Raw genomic sequence first — 21,193 nt, 5'->3', positions numbered from 1 at the left:
AATAATATTCCAAATAAATCACACTGCCAAAATCATCTTGATGTGATCCTTTAAAAGTATTTTTTTAAGATTTATTTATTTTATTTGATGTGACTACACTGTAGCTGCCTTCAGACACACCAGAAAGAGTATCAGATCCCATTACAGATGGTTGTGAGCTATCACGTGGTTGCTGGGATTTGAACTCAGGACCTCTGGAAAAGCAGTCAGTGTTCTTATCCGCTGAGACGTCTCTCCAGCCCCTCAAAGTTTTAAATATCAATTAAATCCTTAATGCAGCCTTTCAGTTGTGCCTCAAGCACACGCTAGTCTTGTAACCGAACCAACAGATCAATTTCCATTCTGTCCCAATAAAGACGAAGGATAATGCCAAGTGACTAGGTGTGACAGAACCAAGACACTGAAGGCAAGTGTGGATTGGAACGAGAGCATGGGCTTAGGTGGTGATGTTGGAGGCAGGTAGAGTGCTCTCTCTCTCTCTCTCTCTCTCTCTTTCTGTCTGTCTCTCTCTGTGTCTCTCTCTGTCTCTCTCTCTGTCTCTCTCTGTTTGTCTCTCTGTCTCTGTCTCTCTCTGTCTCTGTCTCTGTCTGTCTCCCCCCCCCCCCGTGTGTGTGTGTGTGTGTGTGTGTGTGTGGTATCTGTGTGTATGTGTATGTGTGTGTGGTGTAGGGGGGTGTGGTGTAGTGTGTGTGTGTGTGTGAGGGGAAGGTGTGTGTATGAGGGGTATGTGTGTGTGTGAGGGGTATGTGTGTGTATGTGTGTGTGTGGTGTGTGTGTGGTGTATATGTGGTGTATGTGTGGTGTGTGTGTATTGTGGTATGTGTGTGGTGTGTGTGTGTGGTGTGTGTGTGTGGTGTGTGTGTGTGGTGTGTGTGTATGTGTGTGTATTGTGTTATGTGTGTGTGTATGTGTGTGGTGTGGGGGTGGTGTGTGTGTATTGTGGTATGTGTGTGTGTGGTTGTGTGTGTGTATTGTGGTATGTGTGTGTGTGATGTGGGGGTGGTGTGTGTGTATGTGTGTGGTGTGGGGGTGGTGTGTGTGTGTGTGGTGTGGGGGTGGTGCATATGTGTGTGTGTATGATGTGTGTGTGGTGTATGTGTGATTTATGTGTGTGTATTGTGGTATGTGTGTGTGTGTGTGATATGGGGGTGGTGTGTGTGTATTTGTGTGGTGTGTGTGTGTGTGTGTGTGTGTGTGTGTGTGGTGTGGTACTGAGGATTGTAACCGGAGCCTTGTACATACTAGGTGAATGCTCAAGCACTGAGTTAAACTCTTATCCTTGTACAAAACATGATCGCATTTGCTGTACTCAGTGATATACTCCAACATTTTGCCAAATAGTTAAAACTGGCTTGAAGGGGAAACTTAAGGTTCTTTGGAAAATGTTGGATGGTGTTTTGCTGGGGCAAAACATGTGAAGGAGTGTTTTCCTGAAGCGACACAGGTGAAAGGACGTTCTGTTAAAGCAAGCATGTGAAAGGACACGTGATAAAGGATTCTTTGCTAACAACACAAGTGTCGGTCCACCTTATACTGTGTAGTTGAGCTCCATTTGTCAGGACTCCATAGTCAGAAACACATCAGCAACTTCTGGTGGCGTGCTGCGGCTTCTTGTCACTTCTGTGGACTCGGGCCGAGTGGCAGAGTGATGTCAGCTGAGACAGACTCACGTGCTGAGGTAAGACACGTAATGAGGTAAGACACGTAGTGAGGCAAGACCCATGGAAAACACATGATGTCTGGAGGGAGCATCAATAGGACTGAATGGCCAGTGGCAGAGGCTTGGCTTAGCCTGGCTTGCTTGTGTAGCTGAACACTTCATGGTCTCTCATCCTTGCTGATCTTCACTTGGTTGAGAGAGGCACAGCCAAGAACTGTGCTCCTGATGATCCTGCTGATTCGTGCCAATTCCCCTGAGGCCAGGCTGTCCCTGCTAGGTCGTGCCACCGCTGCTGCTATCCTGACACTACTGAACTAGACTGCTGGGATATCTGTGAAGTGTTTGAGGGGATCAAGCTGCCGCTGCTGACCTGTGAACTGAACTGCTGGTTTCCTGATAATGCAGATGGGAATTACTCCAAAGAACCATTTCTAAACAGATCCACTTCCCTTGTATCCTTTCTTTCCCACTACCTCTGGTGGGTGGTGGGCTAGAAGGAAGGTTAACTCATTGAAGAACCAACATGAAATTAGGTTTGGGAAATATTAAAGTTACACTGGCTTCATGGTTCCTTTTCACGAAATAACTGCCATCATTTATTTTAATGAAGTCCTTGATATTAAATAATACAGTTGTGTTTTTATATTATATATAATATGATGAACAAGTTCATAAAATGCCCTGTGCCTATCCACAGGTACTCTGATATTTCCAGGACGCATTTCAAAGGTGGATATTTGGATCGAGATAAATATACACCGATTAAAGTTTCTGACACATTTTTGTCTCTTGCTCAAATTGTGTCAGGGTTTGCTTCTCCTTGCCAGCAGTGGGCATCGTTATCAAATGCATGTCAGTCAGTCTGACACGGTGATGGGCCAGAGCTTCTCTCTATTGTCGAAGCTTCACAATGGAAACCAGCGGCAACGACTTCCTTTCTCAACACCTGACCCTGGACTTCAAGAGAACACTCTGTTGGTTGCTTCGACTCCCTCCCTGCTCACCTTGGACTCACAGTACTATTCTCTATTGGATTTGTGCCCTGGGGACAAGCCCATCTTGCTGAGACTTCCGAGCATCACAGGATCACTTCCAAACTTCCAATGCCAAGAGCACAGAGCTGGATACTGAGTTTAGTCAGAGACAGGTTTGACATGACGTAAGCTAGAAACCCGAGAGCTCATAAATATCCCAGCCTCCCGATGAAGCCTCAGAGTCCCTGAAGCAGGATCATGAAACTCCTCTCCTATCTAGGGAAACTACAACTGCTGTCTGATCTCCTCATCCACAGTCCCTTATTGACTCCCCTATCCCGATTCTCCCTTGGATGGATGCCTAGGTAAATATCCCATTGGCCTAATGAGATGGCTCAGTGGGTAGCTGCTGGGTAAGCTAAGTGGACCTGAGTTTGGATTCCCGGAACCCATGTACAAGTGGATGCGATTGCATCCATCTGTAATCTCTGTGTCCCCATAGATGGGAGGCAGAGACACTAGGATCTCCAGTTACTTGGCGGCCAGCTCGCCTGGCATATGCAGTGGTGAACAACAGGAAATTCCTGCCTCAAATAAGGGGGTCAGTGAGGACGAACATCAGAGGTTGGTCTCTGACTTCCACATGCCAGCACATGCACTTGAGCACACGAGCACGCCCACACACACACACACACACACACACACACACACACGAGTGTGCAGTGGATTTCACTTCTTAGAACAGAAGTTTACATGCTGAGATTTTGTTTCGTTCTGAATTTTCCTATGAGGTGAATTTGGGGGACACTGAGTTTTGCACACGCCCCTTAAGAGAGTCCAGATGTACCTGGCACCTCGCTCTAAGCCCCACGGGCAAAGGGACATGTTTAGTTTGGGTAGGGATGCTCTTCATTTTTTATTTTGTTATTGATGTGTTTTGTTAAGTGTTCCTTATTAGAATATATTAACTGCATAATTGGTGGGTTTGTTTGTTTTGAGAGAGAATCTCAGTATGTAGTCTTAGCTAGCCTGGAACTAACAGAGACTCCCCTGCCTCTACCTCCATGTCCCGTCATGCTCACACACATTTTAATTTGACTCAGCATTTTTCAAATTTTGGGAAAAATCATAATTTTGTTTTTCTGAGGACCACATCCTGGGGGCCTGGCAGGCACCATGGGATTAGGTGCCCAGCACTCATTGGCCTGATGTCTGTCACCTAGTCCCAGTACCAACCTTCTCCACTGTTCCACCTGACCACCTGTCTCATGCACATTGCTATTGTCACATTGGGCTACTTGCGGGTTCCCAAACACCCCAGATGTGACATTCTTTTTTTTTTTCTTTTTTTCCGGAGCTGGGGACCGAACCCAGGGCCTTGCGCTTGCTAGGCAAGCGCTCTACCACTGAGCTAAATCCCCAACCCCCAGATGTGACATTCTTGTTCCTGTGGATGTGTGGCTTCATGGGCTGAGCGTGGCTGTCTCCTCTATCTAGGATCCATCAAAACACCCCCTGTCCTGATTTCCTTTCTACCTACATGAACACAGCCATCTCCCCCGCCTGTCTCTACCAATGCATTTGCTGTGTCAGCCACAGAGCACTGAGACCTCGCTCCCTGAGCTGCAGTGGGTGGGGATGGGGGCAGCATTTTATGATCTGATCAATCTAATCAATCCTACCACAGGATTGGTGACTGCCCCAGAGCAGAGACTCTGCAGTGACTCTGGATGACCACTGAGGGCCCAGAGGGTACCTTACTTGCCTCCACAGCTGGTGCCTACAGAATGCTGAGAAAGCCCAGTTTATCACATCCCCAGGGTCTGCTTACCCATCCCAAAAAAACAAAGGAGCGTCGTGACCCAACAAGGCTCATGCTTCATCCCCAGCAACAACAAAATAGTTAAATTAAAAACCCGTAAGCGGGCTGGAGAGATGGCTCAGTGGTTAAGAGCACTGACTGCTCTTCCTGAGGTCCTGAGTTCAAATCCCAGCAACCACATGGTGGCTCACAACCATCTGTAATAAGATCTGATGCCCTCTTCTGGTGTGTCTGAAGACAGCTACAGTGTACTCATATACAATAAAATAAAATCTTTAAAAAAAAAGAGAGAGAATTTTAAAAAAAAAACCCATAAGCACTTTGTCTGCCTGTCGCCAGTCCTTGGGTCAGTTCATCTTCTGCTGATGAATTCCACATAAAATCTAGACATTCCTAGATGCCTTAATGAAAGAAGATGTGGGCACAGCAAGGAGAAAGCGGAAGGTGGTGGGCACACCTGTAACCTCAGTTCTTTGGAAGTAGAGGCAGGAGAATTGGGAGTTTAAGGTTATTCTCAACTATGTATTGAGTTCAACTTGTCTATAAAAGACCACTACAGGGCTGTAGAGATGGCTCAGTGGTTAAAAGCACTGGCTGCTCTTCCTAGAGGTCCTGAGTTCAATCCCCAGCAACCATATGGTGGCTCACAACCATGTGTAATGGGATCCAATGCCCTCTTCTGGTGTGTCTGAAGACAGCGACAGTGTACTCATATGTGTTAAATAAAAATAAATAAGCAAATAAATAAATTTTATTTAAACACAGAATATGTTTAAGCAGATTATAATTGAGTGGATAGAAAAAAGATGCACCGTGTAAATGAAGAGTGGGGAGGCTGCCTTTGCCACTGTCACATGAGCTAGGTGCTAGTCTAGAGACCATCAGCAGAGGTCAGGCCCCGGTGGCTCACACCTGCGGTCCAGTGCTCAGACAGCACGAGAGTTCCACAGTGAGTCTGAGACCAGCCGGGGCTGCAGAGTACAGATAACAGCCCAACGGCTGCAGCAGTGGAGGTCACAGTCCGTATCCCTAGGAGCTGAGGTGTAGCTCAACGGTAGAACCCTTGCATGGCACACAGAGATTCAGTCCCCAGCACAAGACTCCATATTTGTAAAGCAGGAGGTCCTTGAAGGTTCCTACAAGAAATTAAATTCGTGTTGTGGGGTTTGGGGATTTAGCTCAGTGGTAGAGCGCTTGCCTAGCAAGCTCAAGGCCCTGGGTTCGGCCTTGGGTTCGGCCCTGGGTTTGGTCCTCAGCTCCAAAAAAAAAAAAAAAAAAAAAAAAAAAAAAAAAAAAAAATTCGTGTTGTGACCACGGTAAGAGACAGCAGTGGATGAACAGACCAGCCTTGCTCAGACAGACAGACAGACAGACAGAACAGAGGCCGCTGGTGGGCCCTCTCATCATGAACTTTACATACTGTTGAATCCAAACTAAATTAGTTTTGGAAAATTCTTGTGGCTGATACAGAATGCCAGCCATAGTTGCGTAAACAGCCAGAGCAAAGAACCCCCTCTCTGACAACAGAGGTGTGCACCGTCAGGCTGGACTTCTCTAGAGCTGGAGTGGAAGGAATCAGTCTTCCCGCCAATTCTCATCCCTTGCCTCATGGTCTGCATGAGCTCCATGGATAGTAGAGGTTCCCATGTGCAGGCTGTCTGGGCTCTACTTCCCATAAGCAGTTGATGGAAGCCACAAAGCATTCAAGAACTAACCTGAAAAGAGCAGGGATTCCCCTAACTTGTGCTGTCTGAGAAAGTATAAACCCCACCATGTTGGGAAATGCATTACAGTGAATGTCCGAAGGGTAAAATTGTTTGAAGTCTATTCACCTTGCTAGGCAAGGTGGCACACCGCTTTAATCCCAGTACTTGGGAGGCAGACGTAAGTAGATCTGTGAGTTCGAGGCCAGCCTGGTCTACATAGTGAGTTCCAGGACAGTTAAGGCTACAAAACAAACAAACAAACAAACAAACAAAACCAGAAAAGAATAACCATGTTGAAATAATTAGAAATATAATCAAAATAGCCAAGATGACACCCAAAGCAAAGACAACAAAGAAAAACTAATAAATTAATTGGACTTTTAGACCTTATCAAAATTTAAAATGTCACCACATGTGATGGGGTGCATCTTGGAGAGTATGAATTCCAGGTCCCTGTGGACCCTGTGAGTCTATCTTGGGCTATTAAGTTAGAGCTTTTCTCAAAAGTGAACAAAACACTACTTTTGTGTGCCAAGGACAATATCAAGACAATAAAAAGCACACAGGCTGAGCGTGGTGGCTCACACCTGCAACCCCACACTCAAGGGGCAGAGGCAGTGAGTTCTATGATCTCCACATCCAGTTCTGGGCCAGCCTGGGCTACCGAGTGAGCCTGTCTCAACAAACAAAAGAGGTGCCCTACAGAGCGGGAAAAACTTCGTCATTCATTTTTTGGCAAATGGCTAATATCCAGAAGTGTGTGTTTATTATTTTTGTTGCATTTGATGTGTGGCACATGTGGTAGTAAGAGGGGAACAGTTGAAAGTCGTGTCCAGTTCTTCCTCTCGGCCCCATGTTCCCAGAAATAAGACTCAGACTCAAATTATATTTATAAATACCTCAGACACACAGCTAGGTTCTTCACTGACGAGAACACAACTAAAACAACCCATGTTTTAACCTGCATTCTGCCACATGACGGGTTACCTGTGCCATCTCCTCATATCTTCCCTGCTGAATCTCTCCTGGCTCTATCTCAAATTTTTTCTGCTTCCCGGATGTCCCACCTTCTATTCTGCCCTTTCCTATAGGCCATAGCTTTTAAAATTGACGAGTGATGCATCCATACAATACACAAGAGACTCTCTACAGGGAACTATTAGGAAGAGATTCTCTCCTTCACCACACAGGTACTGAGGCTCAAACTTGATCTCCAGGCTTGTGTATCAAGCTGCTTTGCCCACTAAGCAACCTGCTGGCCTCTCTTTTGTTCTTGTATTTGCTTTTTAAAAAAAGGCTTTATTTTATGTACAACAATACAGTTTACCTATCAAATAACACTAGAATAGAATGATTTAATGTAATTTTTGGTTTTTTTTTTTTCTTGGAGCTGGGGACCGAACCCAGGGCCTTGCGCTTCCTAGGCAAGGGCTCTACCACTGAGCTAAATCCCCAACCCCTTGTTTTCTGTTTTTGCGACAGGGTTTCTTTGTGTAGCCTGTTCTGTGTAGAACTTGCTAGCCACGAACTCAGAGATCTGCCTGCCAAAGGTGTGTGACAGCACTGTTGGGCGATGAAACAGAAGAAAAATGGGAAATATTTCAGGATAGAAAGCTCCTCCCCTCAAAACTAGTTTTTAGATTATGTCTATTCTAAGTGGATGAGTGTGACAAATAAATTCAGTGACTAGTGTGTCTAATTCCCATTGCACTGATGCCCATGAACTAGGGAAAAGGCTCAACATTCACAGTCACTGCTGCAGGAGGATGACATATGCTGGACTCTTTTGGCCGATACCCACCTTGAGAAAAGAAAAGGCCATGTCAGAGTTGATACTTGAAAAAATTAACTCAATGTTGCCTACATCCCATCCTTCCCAGACCCTATTATCACCCCTTCCCTATTTCCTTTCTTTCTTTTACTTCTTAAGATATATATATATATATACATATATATATGTATATATATATGTATGTATATATATATATATATATATATATGAACACACTATAGCTGTTTTCAGACACACCAGAAGAAGGCATCAGATCCCATTACAGATGGTTGTGAGCCACCATGTGGTTGCTGGGATTTGAACTCAGGAACTCTGGAAGAGCAGTCAGTGCTCTTAACCCCTTACTTTGCACTTCTCTAATGACTAAGGTTATGTTGATCATTTTTGAGAATAGTTACTGGGATTTGTATTTCAAAGAGGAAAGTTTATAGGTAAGTGTTCATATTGTAAAACCTTTTTGAAAGGCATTTGTGGTGATGCGTGCCTCTAAATCAGCACTTGAGAGGCAGAGGTGCATTTCTGTGAGTTCAAGACCAGCTTGGTCTACATTTTGCGGTCTAGGATAGTCAGGGTTATGTAAAGAGTCTCAGTTTCTCTCTCTCTCTCTCTCTCTCTCTCTCTCTCTCTAAACAAAACAAGCCAAAACCAAACCAAATGAAAACAATAACAAACAAAAAGCCTTCATAAGGAATCATAAATATTAGGGAAAATTATCTAGATTGTAATAAGAGAACAATACACAAACTCAAAGAGTTGGTTCTTTGAAAAAGTAGTAAGATTGACAAACCCTTAGCCAATCTCACAAAAAGAAAGCAGGAGAGGACCCAAGTTAAAAGAATTAGAGAGGAAGGAATATTGTTACCATAGACTCTCATGACATCCAGACATCCAAAAGTAGAGAAAACTTTGAAAACATATTCCCAAAAATCTGGAAAATCTAGGAGAAATTGGTGGATTTTTCAACGCACATGACCTACCAAAATTAAAGCCAGAAACTATTTTTAAAAGGTCACACTGGAGTAGGATGGTGCCTTGATCACTTAGGTTCCTACATCAGCCCAACCGGGTCCTTCAGGGCCCACTGTCCTGTCAATCTAATGTAACAGGAGCCTCGGCAGCTGTCTGCGTTCCTCCCCTTCATTAGGAATGCAGCGAGAAAGCCGCCCTCCTGGTGTTCTGTTTGCTTGTTTTGCCCAGTGCTGTTTTTTTAAGACAGGGTCTTACTAGCTTTGAACTAGTAATCTCCCTGCCTCCGTGGCGGGTGGGAGGCTGCGGGACTGTGGGAATATCTGGTGGGTGGGGGGTAAGGGGTGTGTGGTTGGGGGATGGGAGTGGCGGATGGAGATGGGGGGCTGGGATTACAGACGTGTTTGCCGGTCTGAAAAGCCAAGCTCTTATCATCTGTCACCGCCTTGCTGGAATGCGGACTGACCTGCTGATTACTAAAGGAAAGGGCGGATTTCTCAGTATTCCCTCTGGACCGGAGCACGGTGTGAACAGTAGTTATTACTGTGTGGAATGCAGGCTTAGGTACGCTTCCGGTAGGACGGCCTGCCTTTTTTATTTCTTTGCTTACTTGCTGATTTTTGAGACAGGCTCTTACTATGCAGCCCGGGCTGGCGTCATACTCACAGCACTCCCCCTCCTTCATCCTCCAGAGTGCTAGGATTACAGGCATGGACCTACCACCGCTCTCAGCAGAGCATCGATCTTTATCCAGGAACCCAGCAAGGGAGAAACGATCCAAAGGGCGGTGTCATTATCAACTATTCCAGAGACCCGTAAGTGGCCCCGACGGGAGCCCTCATTCCTACTGGAAAGACATTCCATGGCCCAATTTCCCCCATCTTCAAGCCCTGTGGGAGACATAGTAGGTCCATCTTCAGGCTGTAGAGGCAGAGGGGCGGGGCGCACCTTTGCTGAACTCACAGGCAAAGGCCCAACATCCCTTCAGCGTGTAGCAAACAAGCCACTTCTTCCTGGGGATGTCTTATTGTCCAGCAGTCACACACTGGGTAACCTAATCTCATTTGCCCATATGACTAGCATCGGGGTGGGGGTCGGGGGTGGGGGGAGTGGTAAGCCTTGACGTTTATCATGATCAGCAAAGATATTCAGGACCGCCCAAGGCTCAGATAGACTTTCCCACCACAGATGAGCCTCTGTGAGAAGGTATACGTCACAAAGACAGCAGTGCGATCCAGACAAAATGGCTGAAAACTAAAACTGCAGAACAAGGGAAAAGGCTCTTGTGTTAGAGGCTTGATCCTCAGCTGGTAACGCTACTGAGAGATGGTTGGATCATGAGCATGCTAGCCTCATCAGTGGATCCACCCATTGATCAGTTCATAGCTGAATGGAGGTGAGCAGTCAGGTTAACAACAGGGATGGTCTCCAGAAGGTGTGTCTTGTCCCTGTTGCTCTCAGTGTCCCGCTCTGCTAAATGTTTTTCCTTGCCTCAGTCCCACAGTGATGAGACCAACTGACTATGGTCTGGACCTTCTGCAAGCATGAGTCAAAACGACGCTGTCATCTTCCAAGGTGTTTTTATCATGGTGATAAGAACTGGCTAGCTTCCTGGTTAATTAGTAGTACCAGCTGTACCAATGCAACCTTCCCGATTCTACTTCAAGAGGGCTCGGATGAACGTTGTCTTTGTTCTACACAGGTATTAACGGAGTGTCGCCTGTAATATAGATAAGTCAGATGGAGTAGTAGGGAAAATGGTTGACCTGAGAGAAGCTGTGCAGTCTTTGCCCTATCTCATAGCTTTCTGCAGCGAGTGGATGGAAAACACACAAACCGAAGAAAGCTGTCACAGCTATCTTTTTAGATGCATTTATTTTGTGTATAAATGTTTCATTGGCATGTCTGTATGTGCTCCAGGTGTCTGGTGCCCTCAGAAGTCGAAAGGCTTTGTATTCTCTGGAATGGAGGCAACAGTTTGTTGTGAGCCACCATATATGGGTGCTGGGACTTGAACTTGGGTCCTTTTGCAAGAGCTGCCAGTTCTCTTAACCACTAAGCCACCTCTGTAGCCCATGTTGTAATTCTTAATATCAGAAAACTTTAAGGCAAAAAAAATCATTATTGGAGATAAAGAGAAATATTTTATGTCAAAGTTCAACCTGCAAGAGAAAAAAAAAATAATCCCGAACTTATATTTGCCAATAGCATAGCATCAAAAAAACTTAAAAGATGCGGAGCAGTGGTGGTGCGCTTTATCCCAGCATTGGGATGCAGAGGCAGGCAGAGCTCTGAGTTCGAGGCCAGCCTGGTTTACAGAGTGAGTTCTGGGACACGCACAGCTACCATGTCTTGGAGGAAAAAAAAATAAATGAAATGAAATAAAATAAAATAAAATAAAAACCCAAACCACAAGTACCTGAAACCCAAGCACTTGGGAAGTAGCAGCAGGAGGATCAGGAATTCAAACTTGTCTTTGGCCAGCTTGGTCACATGATTCTCTTGTCTCAAAACAAACAAAAAAGGAAACTTTTAGTGTCCTTGCTATTAGTTCGGCAGGATCTTTAAAAGGTTTCAAAATGATATACACTGTGCTTTTAAGAAACATTTATCTACTTGTCTTTTTTTTTTTTTTTTTTTTTTTCGGAGCTGGGGACCGAACCCAGGGCCTTGCGCTCACTAGGCAAGCGCTCTACCACTGAGCTAAATCCCCAACCCCTATCTACTTGTTAAGAATGCACGTCACCCAGGAATGATCACTTTAATGGCGAAGGCTTTAGAAGGGTTTAATGTCTTAATAATGACTCAGACAACAGTTTGACTTAGCTAGTGACAACTGAATTGTCCAAATAATTTGACAACTTTTGGAAACAGGGTGTGACTTGAAAGTCATTAGGAAAATTGGGCAAAGGCATTAACACCTACAACTGTATCACTTGTCAGGGAGTCCCACAATGTGCAGTTTTGATCCATAAAACAATACAGCTGTATACTAAATGGCCGGCCATACGGTGGTCCCCCAAGACCATAGTGTGGCTGGAAGCAAAAAGCATGGCTAGAGACGTGAGAGAGAGAAGGAAACCACAGAAGAAAAAATAACCCCACAGAGACTGCACAGAGGCCGGCAGAACAGGATCCCTTCTCTCAGAAACCTCCCTCATCAAGCCAAAAACATGGAACTTTTTCATCCATAGAGAGGCTTGCCCGCCCCATCACCTCTGCTCAACACCATAAAAACCCAAATAAAGAGAATAAATGCACTAGAAATGTTGACAGACATTGCCTAACTGCCCTCCACAGTGGAAGTGCCATTTCTGTACTCGCTCTGGGATATTTTTTTTAACAACTGATTAAGTCAATTCATTAGAACTTGAGCATCTGCAATAGTGACAATCTCCACTCCAAACTGCCGGAAGTGATCTGTTTAATAGTCTCAAGGGATTGGATGGCTCAGTGAGCCGCTCAGGGTCATGCCTTGACCACTTCAGAAGGCAAAGTGATTCTCAGCACCCTGAGACCTTGGGAATTGGTCGCTCCCTTTCAGATTCTTTTCCTTTGTGCCTCTAATCAAATTGCAAGACTTCAGCGTGGGGCTGATGAGGGGAATTCGAGTTCCCTGGATCACCTCCTCAGGTTCTGAAGCTGCCTTTAAAAGCTGTGGCTGCGGCATGGCCTCCTGACCAACCTGTTGACCTGTTCCCATGTCAGATAGAATAGTCATGAGTCAGGACAGGAGGGAACACAGCCCCGAAGCACCCACATCCCCATCTTAGATTTCGGAATTCACCTTATTTCTCCGCAGCCTTTCCCAATCCATATTCCAAAGCTTTTAACTTTTTTTTTCCAGACAAGGTCTCAGTGTGCAGCTCCAGCTAGTCTTGAACTCACAGAGATCTGCCTGCCTCTGCCTCCTGAGTGCTGGGACTGAAAGCATTTGTGACCATGCTTAGCTCTTTTAATTTGTTTTTAAAGCTATTTTATTATTTTGTGTTTTTATTTCATATGTATTAGTGTTTGCCTGCGTGTGTGTGTGTGTGTGTGTGTACCATGTGCATGCCTGGTGCTCACAGAGACCAGAAGAAGGTGACAGATTCCACTGGCATTGGAATTGCAGGCAGTGTGAGCCACTGTGTGGGGACTGGGAATTGAACCCAAGGACTCCCATATGTTAGGCAAGCACTCCACTATTGAACTATAGTCAAGCCTATCCAGTAATTTTAAAAAATGCCTCCCAGGGACTGGAGAGATGGCTCAGAGGTTAAGAGCACTGGCTGCTCTTCCAGAGGTCCTGAGTTCAAGTCCCAACAACCACATGGTGGCTCACAACCATCTACAATGAAATTCAGTGCCTTCTGGCCTGCAGGGATACATGTGGGCAGAATGATGTCTACATAAATCTTTTTTAAAATGCTATTCAAGTGGGAGTCATGGTAAAGGAGATGGCTTTCAACTCACAGGTCAACCGATCCTCTCACAGGGGTCACCTAAGACCATTGGAAAACACAGATATTTGCATAACTATTCGTGACAGTTATGAAGTAGCAATTAAGATAATTTTATGCTTGAGGGTCACCACAGATAAGGGATAGTATTAAAGGTCGCAGCCTTAGGAAGGTTGAGAACCCCTGATGCAGACTTTTGGGGTTTTTTTGTTTTTTTTTTGTTTTTTCTTTTTTTCTTTTTTCTTTTTTTCTTTCTTCTTTTTTTTCGGAGCTGGAGACCGAACCCAGGCCTTGCGCTTGCTAGGCAAGCGCTCTACCACTGAACTAAATCCCCAACCCCTGATGCAGACTTTTGAATTTTGATAGGAAGACACTTTGGGTGAATAGGAAGATAAAGGAACCAGGGTTTGCCAGGAACTGACTGAAATGATGGAGCATGCTATTGAAGCACTAGGGGGGGGGGGGATTAAGTGGTACCCACAGACATTTGTTTCATCCACTGCTGCAGAATACACCTCATCCCCACCAAGAATTCCCTCCAGGGTGTACCGTGCCTGAGGCCTCAGAGTTAAGTGTCCACTAACTCAAAAACAGAAAAAGTGCAGCGGATATCTTCTCTGGCCACTGTAACAGAACTAGAAGTCAGCAATGACATTCTCCTTCAGTAACCAAGCCATTTAACATACAAACTACGCAACTAAGTAAAAACAAGTCAATGAAGAAATCAAAGGGAATATTTAAGAAAGTCTTTAAGGGTCTAGAGCGATGGCTTAGCAGTTTAAAAGCAGTATCTGCTCTTCCACATACCCTGAGTTCAATTCCCAGCAACCACATGGTGGCTCACAACTATCTGTGATGGGATCTGATGCCCTGCATCTGGTATGCAGGGGTACATGAAAAATAGATGTAAAATAAATAAATCTTTTTAAACATAATGTCTTTAAGCTGGGCGTGGTGGCAACTGGCTTTAACCTCAGCACAAGGAGGCAGAACAGGAAGATCTCTGTGAGTTTTAGGTCAGCCTGCTTTACAGAACAGGATAGTCGACGGTTCCAGAACAGCCATTGATATATATATGTCTTAAAAAAGAAAAAGGTTTTATGTGAAGAAAATGAAATCAATAGACATTGTATATAAGGACCTCCTGGATATAGCAAAGGCAGTATCCAGGGAAGGTTACAGTATGTATCTGGGACAACAGCTATCACATAGAAACAATGTTACAATTCAAGGAATGTAACAGAAAAAGAAAAACTAGCAAGCAAACAAAAACTAAGCAAAACTGGAAGGAAAGATTAGAGCAGAAAAGAGACTAAAAAAGAAATGCAAAAAATCCCCAATGTAATACATTGGTTTGAAAAGAAAAATAAGGGGCTCTAAAGACGGCTCATCAGTCAAGAGAACCCATTACAGTGACTGGAGAGAGGAGCACCAGCTTGTCTATCAGAGGACCTCAGTTCGGTTTCGAGCACCCACATGGAGCCTCACGGTATCGGTTATTCCAGTTGCAGGGGATCCGACACCATCCTCTGGCCTCTGTGGACACTGCACACCCTGTGGTACATACATCCAAGCAGACAAGACAGTCATACACATAAAGGAAAATAAATACAACTGAGGACAAAACCAAGCAAATTGACAAAGTCTTTGCTGGACTGAGGGAGGAAAATGGATGAGCCAAGCAAGCAAACATGAGACGGAAAGGCGGACTGTAATTCATACCACTGAGGTGCAGAGACCAAGCCAGGCACCGTAGCACATCCTTAGTCTCAGCACTCGTGACACAGACAGGAGGGTCTCTGTGAGTCGAGATCCAGTCTAGCTCCAGGACAGCTGGGACAAAATAGAAAAAATAAAAACAAACAAGCAAACAAACACCCACAAGAGTCTGGAGAGATGGTTAAGAGCACTGTCTGCTGCTCTTCCAGAGGTCCTGAGTTCCCAGCAACCACATGGTGGCTCACAACCATCTACAATGAGATCTGGCTCCCTCTTGTGGCCTGCAGGCAGAATGCTGTATACATAATAAATCTTAACAAACAAACCAGGGGGTGTAAAGGTCTTTCAGGGTTATTATGAACAGCTGTGTGCCAACAAATGGGCAGACTTCTGGGTGCACACGATCAAACCACAAAGAAATAGACAACCTGAAAAGACCGAACAAGTAATAAAAATAAAAACTGAAAACCCTAAATCTGGGTAGAGACACTGCTGAATTTTGTCAAATCTTTAAAGATGTCAATTCTTCTCAAGTGATTCCAAAGAGTTGAGAAAGAGGAAACCCTTCAAACTCATTCTTCCTCATTGTTGTTCAGACAAGGACTTGTTATATAGTCCTGGCTGGCCTTGAACTCAAAGAGAATGATTGATTACCTTGCCTCCGCCTCCCGAGAGCTATGCCACATCACACAGCCCCCAATCTCATTCTGTGTGTCCTGAGTTACGTTGATCTCAAAGCCAGAGAAGGAGCCCAGGGAGATGGCTCAGCTGGTAATGGTGCTGCTGCCAATCCCTGGAGCTACACAGTACAGAGGACACACAGCAGCAGGTTGACCTCTGAACTCTACATGTGTGACACATACGAAAATGAATGGTTTTTGTTTGGTTGGTTTGTTTTGTTTTTTCAAGACAGGGTTTCTCTGTATAGCTTTGGCTGTCTAGGAACTCACTCTGTAGACAAGGTTGGCCTTGAACTCACAAAGATCCACCTGCTCTGCCTCAGCCTGTCTGCCTGTCTGTCTGTCTGCCTGTCTGCCTGTCTGCCTGTCTGCCTGTCTGCCTGTCTCCCTGTCTGCCTGTCTGCCTGTCTCCCTGTCTGCCTATCTGCCTGTCTGCCTCTCTGCCTCTCTACCTCTCTGCCTCTCTGCCTCTCTGCCTCTACCTCTGCCTCTGGGTGTTGGGATTAAAAGTGTGTGCCACCACTGCCTGTCAAATAAATTTTAAAAACAAAAGAAAACAGAAAGCCCAGAGAAACAATGATGACAACATCGACTATAAACCAGTATCCCTGATTAACACATTTTCTTTTTTTTATTTTTATTTATTCATTTATTATATATAAGTACACTGTAGCTGTCTTCAGATACACCAGAAGAGGGCATCGGATCTCTTTACAGATGGTTGTGAGCCACCATGTGGTTGCTGGGAATTGAACTCAGGACCTCTGGAAGAGCAGTTGGTGCTCTTAACCACTGAGCCATCTCTCCAGCCCAACACATTTTCTCAAATAAAATCCAACACCGCATACACAGGCATCCAACAGAAGCAAATCAGCAAACAGAGTGAATTACCTGGGAGCAACGGCTCACTCCTACACACCCTCCCCCACATCTCAAAAACAAACCAAAACCAAAACACACAAGCAGGGCTGGGAGGGTGGCTCAGGCAGTACCACATCCGCCTTACAGGACCTGAGCTCAATCTCCAGAGCCCACTTAAAGGTGGAGGAGGAGGTGCGGGGAGGCGGCGATGGTGCCCACCTTTCATCCCCTGAGGCAGAGGCTGGCCAGGCTCTGAGTTCAAGGCCTGTCTGGTCTGCAGAACAAGCTCCAGGACAGCCAGGGATACACAGAGACACTTGTGTCTCAAAAAACAAAACAAACAAGCAAAAAGTAGAGAAAGAGACACGACTCCACAAGGCTGTCCTCTGACCTCCACATGCATGCTGTGTTACATACATGTTCATACGCAGCCATACTTAAAAATTGAGTAAATCAAAAAGAAAAAAACCACAATAAGTTACATTAGCGAAAGGCAAGAACTGTAGAATCACCAGGCATGATGATCAACTTTGGGGGGCAAAGTCCATCTCTTTTGCGAAGTGCCTATGACCTCTTCCACAAGAGTGGGTTTAGCGCCTAAGAAACAGTGGTTAGGGGTTGGGGATTTAGCTCAGTGGTAGGGCACTTGCCTAGCAAGTGCAAGGCCCTGGGTTCGGTCCCCAGCTCTGAAAAAGAGAAAAAAGAAAAAAAAAAACAAAACAGTGGTTAGGATAAGGGTCTAAGGAGGAAGGGTTTGTAATAAGCAAACTAGCAAACGGTTTTTGCGAAGTGAAAGGGAACTCTTTCACAAGCACAGCTTCTATCGACTGGGACACAACGCTCAGGATAAGTTGGGATTCAGGGAGGGCTGGCTCCACAGAACAGAAAAGGATGGCCAGGTCATTAAGCACACACTCTAGCCTTCCTGAGGAACAGGCATCGATTTCTTCTGCTGGTTTCTCTCATGCTCTCTGTAAGACCCTGTGCCCTCTCACAGCCAAGGCTATATAGAGAAACCCTGTCTCAGAAAGCCTAAATAAATGTATAAATAAAATTATAAATCTTAAAAGAAAAACAAACAGAACCAAGCAAGATGTGTTGTGGTGTGGGCTTGTAGTCCCAGAGCTGGGGCAGAAGAATAAGGCTGGTGGCACTGGGGAAAAACCAGACAAACACAGACATGACACAAGAACAACATGGCCCTTGACCTCTGGCTTCCAACATCTCATGGATAAGCACGCATCGCTACCAATACACACACACACACACACACACACACACACACACACACACACACACGAATTCAAGATTCAGAAAGGCAGATGTTGTGGAGGTCAGAGCCCTGAGGACAGGGAGTGGACTTAGGTATCTTGAAAGAGGGGTGTCAGGTAGCAGGTTGGGGGACTGAAGGTAGGCACTGGAGAAATGGGACTGGGGTGGGACTGGGCAATGGGTGGCAAAACTCAGGCAAGAGAACATAAATGCTAACCTTAGCAGAAAGGTTGTGAGAGAAGAGCCATCGGGGCTGGGTGAGTTCTCAGGTCTGGAGATCAAGGAGAAGCAGAGGTGCTGATAATGGGGGACCATGGGTGCTTTCCAAGTTATGATTCAGCACGTCTCACAGGTTCTCTAAAATTTGGTCCTCAGCACATTCTGATGACGTCGGTAGTCTTAGAACTCGTTTTCAATAAAAAGTTAAAAACAAAAACAAAACTATCGTTTAACAGAGGGGAGGCAGCCTTAGCAGAGATCTCGCTTAGTCCCCAAACCCCACAAAGTCAACCCAAGTGTTCGACTGCGATCTCCCCTTGGTGCTAGTCTATTTGTGGCCGCCAGGGGGCAGACAAAGGCCAGAAATTCAGTCAGGCCTGGGTGTTCTTGAACTTCCCAGAGCCTTTCTTTGTGGCAAGAGGATTTACCAACCGAATGGTTTGACCTTCTGTTTTTCATTTTGCCACAGGATAAACTGAGGCCCAGAGAGAAACAGTGACTGGCCCAGGCTACAGGACCAATCACAGGCAGAAGTGGGGCCAGCACTCTCACACTGACAGCAGCTTTGTCCCCTGCCTGGCTCAGCGCCTGAAAGAAGGTGAGAAGACACGGTGGGCAAGGATTCTGAGCCTGTCCTGTCACTCCACAGACATGGAGGCTCCATGCAGCCCACCCTGCCCAGCACACAGAAAGGGTAGAGCCGACATTTCCTGAGTGAGGCTCATTATAATCAAGCATCTGAGAACCTGGGACAGGGCCTGTTCCGAGACACAATGATGAGGACCGAAGCACCAGGCATGGACCTCACAGGAAGAAGCTGCTACATTGCTGCTGCTCCTGTACTGCAGTCACTCAGGCAGGTGTCCGTCCTGTTGTTTGCAGAGAGCTTCGATGCCGAAGCAGGGGATGTGCAGGGATGTGCAGTCCCGGGCCGCAGTGCAGCCCTGGGCCGCACACCACACCCAGCTGACCTTTGTGCAGACTGGGCTCTGCGCCTCACTCTTTGATGGCCCGGCTTAGTGCCACTCCTGGACCTTCAGAGGTAAATGGCGGGTGAATAGGACAAGCAGAAACTTAGGCAGGCCAGGGGAAAGGCTCCCAGAATCCCCAGATTGTACCCAGAGCAGTGACCCCAGGAAACAGAAGGCCATTCCTGGTAGTATGGCTTGTGTCACTCCTGCCCGATCAGGGTTTGTTTATCTTTCATACAAAGTCACACAATACTGGTCAGGGCATGCCCCAGAATGCATCCTGCCTTGGGGGTTACCCTTCAGACAGGGGCTACGGCAGGGTAAGCTGCACTGCTGGGAAGAAGGCTCCCGTCCAATGGGATTAAAGTGGGGTGGGAGGGGCTTAGCACTCCTAAATCTCTGTGTGTGAAGTTGATGTGGGCTGGTTAGGTCAGAGGTCACTTCTGCATTGGCCTCCTTTTGTCCTGCTTTGGGAATATCCAGGTCAGGGGGCAGGGTTTGACCAGGGGACAGGAGCCCACGTACATGTTTTAGCATTCTTATAGACACTGGCCCTGAATTCGGCAATGCAAGACGACTCTGCATCGGGGTCCAAAAGACGAGGATTGAATGAGCCTTGAAGTTCAGCTCCACCCCTTGCCCTCCTTGGCACAGCTGAGGGTCCTGGGGTGGGCTGCACCCACCTAGAGGAAACACTTGGTCTCTATAGGCAGCTGCAGCCCTGACCTTGGCAGCCCCCCTGCCCTGGACCGAAGTGAGGGTTGATGTCAGCCGGGCCTGGGCTGGAACCAGCCCTCTCTGAATGAAAGAGCCTCGTTGAGAAGGTCTGTTATCTAGACATAGGCCTTGAGCCCTTGCTCAAGGGAGGCAGAATCTGGTCCTACTCAAGGGGCCCTGTCTCCCCTTTGCGGACCTCCAGGTGCTAAGCCAGCAGTCCCATCCTCAGAGCGCATGCTGACCTTACAATCAACCACTCTGCCCTGGTCCAGGTTTCCTCTTCCGAACGACCACTTCACGCTGAACCTGAATTCCTCTGAAGGGTATCTTCATCATAGACCCAGAACTGTCTAGTCTGCACTTTGGACAAACACTTGTCACAAGGTAGGTGACACTGGAAGAGGGGACAGTAATAGGAAGCTCAGAAACTCCAGAGTCCTGTGCATCTGGGGTGACATTGCCTCTTACCCCCAGATGCTTACCTCCAGGAGTCAAGGAAGCATCCACGATGGGTATTACCTCAAGGCCATGTAAGGACTTGACCTAGCCTGACCCTGCGGTCAGGTTCCTCAGCTGAGGGTCGGCAGGGAGAAGAAGGCGGCCAGCTTGGCGGGAGGCCTCCTTTGTACCAAGCCTTTTCTCAACGGTGGAGCTAGGCTGCCTGCCAGGTGCCAGGGTGCGGCTCTGGCCTCCCGCCCCACAAGCAGTTTTGCCGCCAAGCCCTGTACCTGGCTCAGTAGCAATTTCCCGCGCTTCGTCTGCCAGACCCGGCAAAGTGAGAGGCAGGGTGTGTAAGAAAGACAGAGTGAACTGGCTCCCAGCTCACCCAGCCCACAGCTCTGGCAGGGACTCCAAGTCTAAACAAAAAGACTGACTAAGGTTTTGGCATTTAAAACAGAATCCTCCCAAGGGAATGGGTATAAATAAATAAATAAATAAATAAATAAATAAATAAATAAATATTAATGTTAATATTTTAAAAGTCTGTGTGTGTGTGTGTGTGTGTGTGTGTGTGTGTGTGCACTCTTGTTCAATAAAATGGAGCCTCAGCTCCTCCACGTGTTAGCTACCAGACAGGGACAAGTGACTTAACCTCTGTGCTTCATTTCCGTCTTGTTTGTAACTTAGGCTATCAGGGGCATTAGATGAGTCTGTCCAGAAGAGCTGTGGAGGTTCTGGCTGTGACTCTGACGGGGCTATGAATGATAAACACGATGGTCGGTTCCACAAAAACAGAAGTTCAGAACGAGTCTTCAGAGGGAGCACACAGAACTCAAAACAACCAGACAACAAGGGGCTTTTTTTAAATTTTCATTTATATTTTTAATAATAATTTCAGTAATATTCATATCATTGTGTGTGTGCATGCAACACACTCCGCTGTAGATGTGG

The 21,193-nt window shown here is 46.2% G+C and overlaps 1 long non-coding RNA gene across 1 annotated transcript; it reads left to right on the top strand.

Moving 5' to 3' along the window:
- The first annotated feature begins 9,274 nt into the window (after positions 1 to 9,274).
- On the top strand, positions 9,275 to 20,752 carry LOC148006030 (uncharacterized). Its single transcript, XR_015621108.1, has 5 exons — positions 9,275 to 9,484; positions 9,613 to 9,735; positions 10,417 to 10,622; positions 18,583 to 18,969; positions 20,074 to 20,752. It is a non-coding gene; the product is annotated as an uncharacterized LOC148006030 (long non-coding RNA).
- The last annotated feature ends 441 nt before the right edge of the window (positions 20,753 to 21,193 follow it).

This window comes from Rattus norvegicus, chromosome 5 (genome assembly GCF_021556685.1).
Source record: "Rattus norvegicus strain SHRSP/BbbUtx chromosome 5, alternate assembly SHRSP_T2T, whole genome shotgun sequence".
NCBI classification, from domain to species: domain Eukaryota; kingdom Metazoa; phylum Chordata; class Mammalia; order Rodentia; family Muridae; genus Rattus; species Rattus norvegicus.
Note: the sequence above shows the minus strand (reverse complement) of the source record. Positions and strands in the feature narration are given on the sequence as shown.